This window comes from Cupressus sempervirens, chromosome 1 (assembly GCF_028749045.1).
Source record: "Cupressus sempervirens isolate cs-2001-9-10 chromosome 1, ASM2874904v1, whole genome shotgun sequence".
Classification (NCBI taxonomy): Eukaryota; Viridiplantae; Streptophyta; class Pinopsida; order Cupressales; family Cupressaceae; genus Cupressus; species Cupressus sempervirens.
The window spans coordinates 77,189,392-77,199,975 of NC_143118.1; the positions used below are offsets into that span (position 1 = coordinate 77,189,392).

General features: G+C 31.1%; 1 long non-coding RNA gene across 1 annotated transcript; it reads right to left on the reverse strand.

Annotated features, from left to right (window-relative positions):
* Positions 1-431: 431 nt before the first annotated feature.
* Positions 432-8,537, reverse strand: LOC149576298 (uncharacterized). The gene is made up of 2 exons (XR_016360169.1): positions 8,486-8,537; positions 432-900 (listed from the first exon to the last, which is right to left on the reverse strand). It is a non-coding gene; the product is annotated as an uncharacterized LOC149576298 (long non-coding RNA).
* Between the last annotated feature and the right edge of the window lie 2,047 nt (positions 8,538-10,584).

The following is a 10,584-nucleotide window of genomic DNA, read 5'->3' on the forward strand; positions in this document are numbered from 1 at the left end:
TTATAGCTAATTCCAACTTTGGCTTTCAGAATCTAACTATTTACGGTTACCACTATCTTTTCCATAGAAAATCTATGTTAACCAAAAAACAAGTTATATATTGTCAAAGAAGACTCTTCCCTCTACAACAAGTGATAATTTTTAATTGTTTTCATTGTCATCCACTACTTTTTTTATCTTTTTTTGAATGTGCATCATTTTTAACGTTGAAATACCTACTTGCAATAATTTTTAATTATTGTAAATGATATGTACTCACCATTTTTAAAAAAATTATATGTGCATAATTATATGATATAAATTCTACTAAATTAGTCTATTTAAATTATTTTTTATATTGAAATCAATTATATAAATATTTTATTTGATATAAATTAGTTATTATATTTATTTTAATTGTTTTAAACTATTTTTAAATTATTTTTTAAAAATTAATTAAATTAAATTAAATTAAATAATCGATAGTTCAAAAAGATAGGTACAAAATCAAGAGAGGGGAGGCGAACCTCAACCTCCTAGTTCAACTGGTAATCCATGATCAATCAACTAGCACAATATATAACAGTTTCGGCGAGATTACACAAAAGGAAATTAGATAAGCTAATCCAGAGTATCATTACGATCATCAATCCATGTTGTCCATCCTAGCTCTCCTTCCATCCAAACAACTTTCTTTCGTTCAAGAATATGAGCAAAAAAATCAAGTCTATCAGAAAAAGGGCCTCTAGTATCTCACATCTCCTTAATCAGCCACTTAAGGGCTTCTTCAAAAGCAGCCTGGTCATCAATAATGCTGGCCCATTCCAGCCCATGCTTCATTTTGTAGATGAACATCGTAGCATGCCCATCACAGAGAAATCTTTTCAGTTTGTCTTTTTCAAGTTTCATAATGCAGCATACCTGCGAGACAATCTTAAAGCGTATGAGTTTCAAATGAAACAAAGTAAGGGATCTACCAACATATTGGAATTTGTCCTCATTTCTACTTTTCCAAATAAACCAAAGAATATGAGAAGAGAGAATATTCCAAAAAAAATTAGCATCCTTCTTAAGACCGGATATGTTTCCAAGAATAGTATCCAGCACAGAGACATGAACAGTTATAGATATTCCAAAAAAATTCCATATAATCCTAGCAAAATGACAAGTAAAGAAAATATGTCTTAAATTTTCAAGAACCTTGCAAATAGAACAAGAGTCAGTATCACCAATTTGATTTTTAATAGAAAGTCTATCAAGAAGAAGTTGCCATTTAAAATGTAAGATTCTGGGAGGAATATGAGACTTCCAGAATCTGTCAAGGATTTTGTGCCATACAAGAGAGTCCAAATTCATATACCAGGTGGTATTCAGGTTTGATAAAATAGAGTGATCTTTATTAAGCACCTTATATATATCTTTAGCTTTGATTTTATGTAAGAGGGATCCATCATCCCAACGGAAATATAAGAATCTATGGGAATCCACATCAAATCTACGAGGAAGATTGAGAGGGCGACAGGCATTAGCTATCATATTATAGGTACATTTATGAGAGTCAGGAAGATTGAACTTAAGCCTAATATCTTGCCAATTGGCAAGGTTGTCATTCTCCAAAATATCAATAAAGCTCTTGATACCATGATTGTTCCAATGTTTAGCAGAACACCCTTGAGTCATGGCAAGAGGCTTGCCATTATGTTTAACATTCCACCAGATAGAGCGTTCATCATGGATAGAATTATTGCTCTCGAAGTTAGAATTATAAATAAAGCCCCTCACCAACTCCCAAGCCTGCCAAATAGACTTAAAAACCACGAAGCCTTGAACAGAGACAAGGAACGTCCCAACAACAAGATCAACAAAGGGAAGGTTCTTCTAGTGTTTAGCTTGCTTAGGAAATCTAGATTGAATATTATTTCTAAGAAGAATTTTCCAAGGCTCATAACCATCAAGAGCCTGAAAAACCCAACAATCTTATGAGGTCTGCCCCATGAGTAACCAAATTGGACAAACCAATCTGGAGGTTCCTCTTTCCATCCAAGCATGATAGATTTGGGCTTAGATATACAAGCACCTAAGATGGTTTCAAACCGAGTTTTAGATTAAGACGTTGAATATTAAGACAAGATAATTCAAGGAAGAGCGAGGTATCATCTGCAAATTATATTGTATTTTGGTCATGCATTAAAAAATGTAGCAACTCCATGCAACCAATTCATTTATTTTTTATTTTATTTTTATTTTTTGGTAACTTGTTTAATTATTTTATTTAAATTAATTAATACATTAATTAAGTTTGTTTAATCTAAATTTAGCAACCCCTGAATGCAACTAATTCATCTTAAGACTATCTATCTTTTCATGGAACCAAATATAACGAGCTTCTAAACTTGATAATATTTTTCTAAATTGTTTATGATTTAGTATTGTGTATGTAGGTGAATTTGAAACTCTTTTGTATGCAGGTGATTCAAAGCTCTCTTTTTCATGTTTTTGTGCAATGAGGAATAAAGAGAAAATAGCAAAAATGCATGATCGAGTAACAAATGACTAGAAGAAGGGATGGACAAAACATATTGTAGAGACACCAATTGAAGAGCAATTGATTAAAGTTGAAGAAGATCATGGTGAAGTTCTAGAAAGTAGTAGGAAATCTACAAAGTTTTCTTTTAGGTTGGAAAATTTGATGGAGATGGATGAAGAATCTATTTTTATAGAAATTGAATCATCTAAACACATGGTGTGTGAAAGTAAAATTAAGCTACATCTCAAAAACATGTGGGAGCAATATTTTGAAAAACAAATCTTTGGTTGGTAAAGCACAATTATTTGCTAGGTTATTTAGGAAAAGAGAAATAAGTCTTGTTCTAGAGTTGTTGGGTGTGAACAATAAGAAAAGCCTTGTTCTGGAGGAGCTTCAGTGATTCAATCTAGAAGGAGGAGTTTGGTCCACTTTGCCCAACATCAGGTTTGTTCAGGATTGTGTTGAGCCCATTGTTGTTGCATTTGGGCATTTTTATTGCTTCCAATCGGATGTTGTGGTAGAATTTGAGTCTACACATAATTTGCAGAAGATTGTTGATGTTCTTCCTAAGCCTCTTGAAAGAGTTGATGCAATTGTTTTTGGGGATGATGGGATTTTCTTGAGTGGGATTCAAGTGGGCACAAACATTAAAGTGTTGTCCATGTACTACCTTCCATTGGAAACAGGGGACGTGAACACAGGGAGATGGATTTCTGTTCAGATGCCTCCATACTTGTCCCACTGCAAGATCGAATATGTGGCCACCATCATTATTTGATTGGGCTTTTATGTTTTCCTTCAAATTGATTATTAGATTGTGTTTTTTCCTCAACTTCTCTAAATTTCACCTTGCTATTGTATCAAATTTAATGCAGAGTCGCCTTAGACTTCCTCTTTGTAAGCGAGTGCCACATCTGAGTATGTAAATGTATTGGTTTAATATTTTGGTCAGGATTAATATTTCTGAGACATCAAATTATGGTTGTCACATCTCTGAATCAAATCATTTCACTATATAAACAACAAATTATATAACATTGTTAAAGAATTTAGATAGATTTTATACCCTTTTTTAATAAGTTTTATGTTTTTAAAAATATTTAATAATACTATCTAATTTAAATAACTATAATTATGCCTATTATATTATTTGAATTCATTATAAGGTTATTTGAATTCAATTTTTATATTTGTTTAAACTTATTTGAAATGTTAAATTCTAGTAGTTTGTAAAATTAGTTGAAATATTACAATTTTAAAAAACAAAGTTTTCTAAAGTTTTGAAATTTAAATTCTTATAATAATAAATTTTGTTTATAGAATTATGATATCATAGAACTTAAATTATTTTGAAGAGGCTAGTCTGCTTCATAATGTTTGTAGTTGCGGGGATATACAGCATTGTTGAACTAGGTGAAGGAGACTTTAGTTGCAAGGGTCACAAACTAATGTTTTAATTAAATTATATTATCTTAAATATATTAGTATTTTAATAATTATATTTATTATTTATAGATAGTATGCCAAATTCTTACTATTGTGTTGTAGGTTGCCTAGTATTTCAATATATTTTTTATAGGTAAGAGGCCAAGAGGCCCAAGATTGTGTTTAGATTAAAAATCATCTCAATTGGACACCAAAGATCAGAGATGAATAGGTATCCTTGGCCTAGCCCTTACATAAATATCTCAGAGTAATTTAACTAATTTTAGCACATATTTTTATTTCTGAATTTTTAGCTTTGCTCTTGATAATTTCTTATGAATATAACTTGAAAATTAAACTTGGTTGTGATCACGTTGTTAGAAGGAAACAAAGTATGCTTCATAATAAAAAAAATGTAACTTATCTCTTTTTAACTTTAATTTTAAAATCAAATAGTATATAAGGATAACTTTGACAACCCTAAAATATGTCTCTTATTAAAATCAAACTTCCATGATATCAATTAAATTGGTCAAAACATATAGCTTGCACATAAACACATACAAAACCTATCAAAAGAATTAATATGTTTATTTTGATAGTAAAAGTTCTAAACCAATTTCACTCCAAGAACATGTGTCTAACTTATCATATTAGCTTGTCTTATTAGAATTTGTTTTCCATCTGCTCCTTTGTTAGCAAGATTATATGTTTATCTATTACCTTCCTTGTAAATATGTTTGATGATTGTTTCTTCAAATTGATCAATGGTGACTATGCCATATTCAAGTTTATAATTAAGGATCCAATTTGGGTTTTCTCTTTTTCATAACGCGTTTAGGATAATTTGTGAGTCTCCTTTGATAACTAATATGTTAATACATATTTGTCTACTTAGAGTTAATCCTTCTATTAGGGCCTCTAATTCCACTAATTTATTAGGCATTACTCCTAAAGGCTTGACATATTTAATTAGGCATAATTTGGTATATGAATAAATAAATAATACATCATAAGCCTACTACACTTGGATTACCTCTAGAGGCTCCATCAAAAATTAACTTTGACCATCTAACAGAAAGAGATCTCATTTACATTCTTTCATAACAATCTTGTTGGAGTTTTTGTATATTATTGGTGGATTAATTAGTTTAAACCATTTTTTTCACATATCTGCATCTTAGTCTAAAAAGGAACCTTCCTCATTATATGAGTTTCTAAGATTATTGTTAGCTACCTCAATAATGCAAGCCTCCAATTTATTAAAAAATGATGTTAGATCTATCTTTTTATTACAATAAAACCTTCTATTTCTTTCTTTCCATAATTCCTATAGGAGTACGGAAGGCAATATTTTCATAGATTACTATAAACCTAGGAACAATCGTATTTCAGCTAACCATTTTTACAAAATTAATGTTCTATCAGGGGTGCAATTTGTCAATTTAATTTCTTACATAACCAATACTAGAACAATTCTTAGCAAAGGGACGATCATAAAGCAAGTGTTCAGAAGTTTAACTGATTCTTTTTCACAAAGTGGGCATCTAGATGGCCCTTGAAAACCCATCTTCATAAGGCTATCTGCTATTGAAATTATCTTTTGAAGAGTGGCCCAAAGGAATATACCTTCTTTTGGGAGGCATTTTGGATCCCAACATAGATTTAGAGGAATTTCAATCTTATCCATTGTTGAGAATTTATTATATTTGTATACCCTAGTTTGAGTTTATAATTTCCATCCTTTGAGGCTCCCCAAATTAGTTTATCTTTCCTATCTTAATGATAATTTGCTTGTCCACTTTCTAAAATTTGTTTTAAAATGTATTTTTCCTGTGATGAAAGTGGAGTTTCATCTAGATTTTTCTATTGCCATCCTCCATACTGATTATCATTAATTTCAATGTTATAATCACTTATATTCTTACCCCACAAAGCTGAAAGAGTGTTTTTGATGTTGATAGGTAGAATTACACTATCTGGAGAAGGAAGTCCATCACATGAATCTTCCCAAAATAAAGTATCTTGCCCTAAACCCACATCCCAGGTTAAGTTATTAGATATTAATGGGTGATAGGTCAACATAAAGTTCCAACCTCTTGAACATTTTGAAGGAATTTTAGTTCTAAACAAACACACAGGATTATTATTTTTTAAATATTTATGAAATAAATTTTGGCCCATTTACTATTATGTTCTTTAGACATTCTCCAAATAGGTATTGCCCATAGTGCCTCATTTTGCCAACTCAATTTTTTTGTGCTTATACCTCTAAATTCTTTCGGTCTACATATTTTTTCCCATTTTATCAAAACTAGTTTTTTCTTATCTCCAGTACCTTACCAAAAGAAGTTTGTAAGATTACAGTCTAATTTCCTTTTTAAACCTTTGGGTAGGGGAAGACATGACATAAGATATGTGAGGATGGTTCAAAGTACTGCTTTGATCATAGTCATTCTACCAGTTTTAGCTAACCATTTCTCTTTATAACTTCCCATTTTTTATTCCATTTTTTTCTAAATGTATATCCCGAGCTTTACTTTCTCTAATGTCCTTTTCAAATTGAATACCAAGGTATTTGCATGGAAGGTTTTGAATTCCATTATTCTACAAATTTCTCTCTCCACTTCCTCTTTGCTATTAATAAAGAAAGTATATGATTTGTTAGCATTTACTTTTTGACCTAATGCTTCCATATAATTATTTATTAATTGATTAGTATTTTGAGCTTCTTCCAAAGTGCTTTCTCCTAGTAGAATCGTATCATCTACAAATTGTTGATGTGTTATTTTAGGGACCTCTTCAGTTACTGTGATTCCTCTAACTTTCCTTTCAGATTGAGTCTTTATTATAGCTCTGCCAAAAGCTCCTACCATAATAATGAAGAGAAAATTTGATATCACTAATACATTAGGCCTCCATTTTCGACCTAAATTTTTGACAACATGCCAATTTGGCTTGTCAAATTCTCTTTTTTTTAAATATGTTCCTGATAACATTGAAAGTTTCATGAAACTTAAGTTATTTGGTCAAAATTTTGATGTTTACGGGATATTAAAAAAAAAGTGAAACACTACATTTTGTTTTCACGCTGGCGGGAGGGTTCAACACTTGAGATTGCGGGTGAGAGGGTTCAGCAAGAGAAAGCACTTGCATTTTCTTCAGGTAAGTATGCCAAGCTCACATCTTACCAAGTTGATTTTAGGGTGCTAGAAATGTGCCTCTTCTAGGGTTTTAATGTTGGATCTTGACCAAATTTGTCAACTCTCTTGACTTTCTTTGTATTGTGTTCCATCTAGTATGAATTTCTAATGCGTGCAAATTTCAAACTACCAGAGCATCACACTTTAACACAAAGAATGGAAGGCAACTTTGCATCACCCCATTTGATCTGCAGAAGCACTATCTAGACCAGTAGATCCCAACCATGAATATCCACAGCAGAAGTTTTGACCTCCTATGTTATTGCAACCTAACAAGGACCATAAGTTACAATGTTTCAACATTCAAGTCATCAAACTAATATCACAGAAAAATACATGCATATGCTTCTACACAATATGAATCTAACATGGTTACTCACAAAGACAAGTTCCCTCAATCATGACAGATTTGATTGGAGAATCTAAATATATTGAAATAGTGAAATACCTCTACACCAAGGTGATTAAAAAATGTAATTTCTCGAGCAATTAACATTGTAACCTACAAGAAGAGGACATAATATTCCAATTTCTATTTAGTTTCAAAATATCTCCAAAGATATATACCTAAATTGTTTAGTGTGCAGTCATACAAAGGAAGTAGTCAGATTGCATACTAAATGATTTTTAGAATTCAATCATGAAAGATTGCTACCTTTGGATCAACATTTTGGGCATTCCCAACTAAATTTGTTCCACTTATTTTAATTAGCACTCTATGTCATCTTAGAACTAAGAGAGCTTTAGTTTTAAAATTATTAGGTCGACCAATCAGAGAAGTTGTAACTACAACCATAATTATTTAAGTCACGGAAGATCCTAGGTTTGAGTCTTGGAATGTACAAAATGAACTTGTAACGTTGTCCTACAAGCAATAATGTTTTCAAGAAACATGTGAAGGAAGAGCTCTACTTCTCAAGATTTTCAATTGATTTTCAAGGCATACAATCTAATCCTCTATGTATTTTGGCAATATACCTCTATGGTTTTTGCTTTCACGTTGCTAGGGTTCTTTGGATATTGTTTTTGATACTTTTAGTGCCATGATAGGTTCATTTATTTTTACAGCCGTAACCTTCTATTTTCCTTTGTTATTTCAACACTAGTGGCTTAGGTTACTCAATTTTCTTATCTTGCATCCCCATATTGGGTGGGCTTCTCAAAATGATACAACTATCTCTGAAAATGACCAATGTCTCTATTGTTTTGGCTCTTGATTTGACATGTTTTACACATGACCAATGCTACCAAGATCACAACATGAAATGCCTAAGGTATAGCTAATTTCTATGCTTCTATGCTTGCTGAAACATAAATGAGAAATAGGTCAATTTATAGAAGATCATCTCACCATTTGTCTATGCTTGTTGAAATGGAAATGAGAAGTAGCCAACCTCCACTCTAACATAATTCAACAGTAAAGTATGAGATAACATTCAACTTACCTAACAACATAACACAAAATGTAATAGATCTAGTTATTTTAAATGATGTTTATACAAATATTGATGACCCTAATTGAAAAATCACTATCTTAGATCAATGCCTTCTCCATGGGAAATAGAGTCAGATTACCACTCATATAATGTAATGAAAATTTTAAAAGATCTATCCTACCATCTTGTAATAATATGTATCATTCATTTCTAAAATTTTCCTTGCTTATTGGATTCAATTCTCCTTCCATATTTATATACTCTCTACCTTCATCCATTTAACAAATTCTTTGAATTGAAGCTATGAATTAGACAATAGATATCATAACAATGCACTAAAGATAATTGGAAATTTGTTCAAATTACTCTAAAACACACAAGTATAGAAATGGAGAGGAATAAATTTTTTTTTAAAATCTGAGATTTTATTTTATATTCAATTAATAGATCAAATGTTCAACAATTGACTCAGATATGCAAGAAAATAAGATTGGCATTCTAGAAAAAAAATTATGATCCTTTGTATTCACTGTTCATAAATATGACATCATATATCAATAATGGATAGACGTAACTGGAGAAAATATGACTCCTTTAATCAAATTATAAACCCTACACTCTGGTCTTGGATACTCTTTTATAGACTAAGGGTAACAACAAGATTTAGACATGGAGGTAGTACACATGTCAAAATAAAAATTGTTTACCAATGACATACATAACCTAAAGTAAGTTACAACAAAAAATGGAAAAATTTGCTTGTACTTAGTCATATTCACCTTTTGATGTTGACATGTTAAAATACCCATGACACCTTTGGTTGCAAGAAGAAAGGTGCTTGTCCTAAAATGTGATGTAATCATGTTATTTTTGTTAAGCCTTTGATGACGTGCCTTCTTTACTAATATATGTATGAATATTCCTTCCCTAATGACCAATCAAAATCCATAACCCTATCTACGATCTTCTTGTATGGAATATACTTAAATGAACATTGTTTGGCTTCCCTCTTAGAGTTCTCATAGTATAACTATGAGGTAATTAATTTGTCTAGTATAATAGTTAATGTGGGAAACTTACAATATGGAAACAATCACAAACTTGGCCTTAAATAGGCCTATAGCATTACTTTTTATGCATCTAGTTTGCAACAACATAATGATGATTTTTTTCATACTTTTTGACGATTTTTTATCAATGGTTGTTGATTATTAATGTTGGCGTTATTGTTTTTGAATTGAAACATTGACATGGTGGTGTATTTTACTATGTTGCCTTACTATTAACATAGTGGTGTATGAGCTTATTTGTTCTTGCATCTATGTACATATGTATGTATATTTAAAAAGCATATATTCTTGTATGGACAAACCCAAAAAAAATTCAAACCCAACCCCCAAAAAATGCAAGGTGGTTCAATTTTGCAAAAAGTTGTCAAATGCAACTTTTGCAAAACTTAAAATTGATTTAGCGACTTTTTGCAACTTTTCATTCTGACCAATTATGAACTTAAAAACCTTAATCACATTAAAATACTAAGTCCAAATTATGGTGGAGGAAAAATATTAGGAAAGATGATTTGGGAAGGAATGTGCAAATTGGTTGGCCTAATCTTGTGAGCATGATTTGTGTGTGTATTTGTAAATCTTGTATAATCTTGTAATATATTATTATTTTTTATTATATACAAGATACTATTAATACTTGTATGTTTACATTTTGTATATTTATAGCCTAAATATTTTCCTGTGAAGAAAGATCACGCCTTCCAATATGAACCCAGAACAAAATAACGAGATAATTGCTAGATTGTGGTCTCAATTCTGAAGAAAAGTTGATAAATGAAATTGTCCTTGAAAAAAATTTAAGGGCTTAAAGAATCAAAGAATTCTAATCACAATAGCCCAAGGTCATTATAGGAAACATGGTCACGTTGAAGGGGGCCATGATTTTTCTCGATTGGTGAATGTGGATTTCCAATTGGAGGAACATGGAGGTGTGAATATCCAAGTCG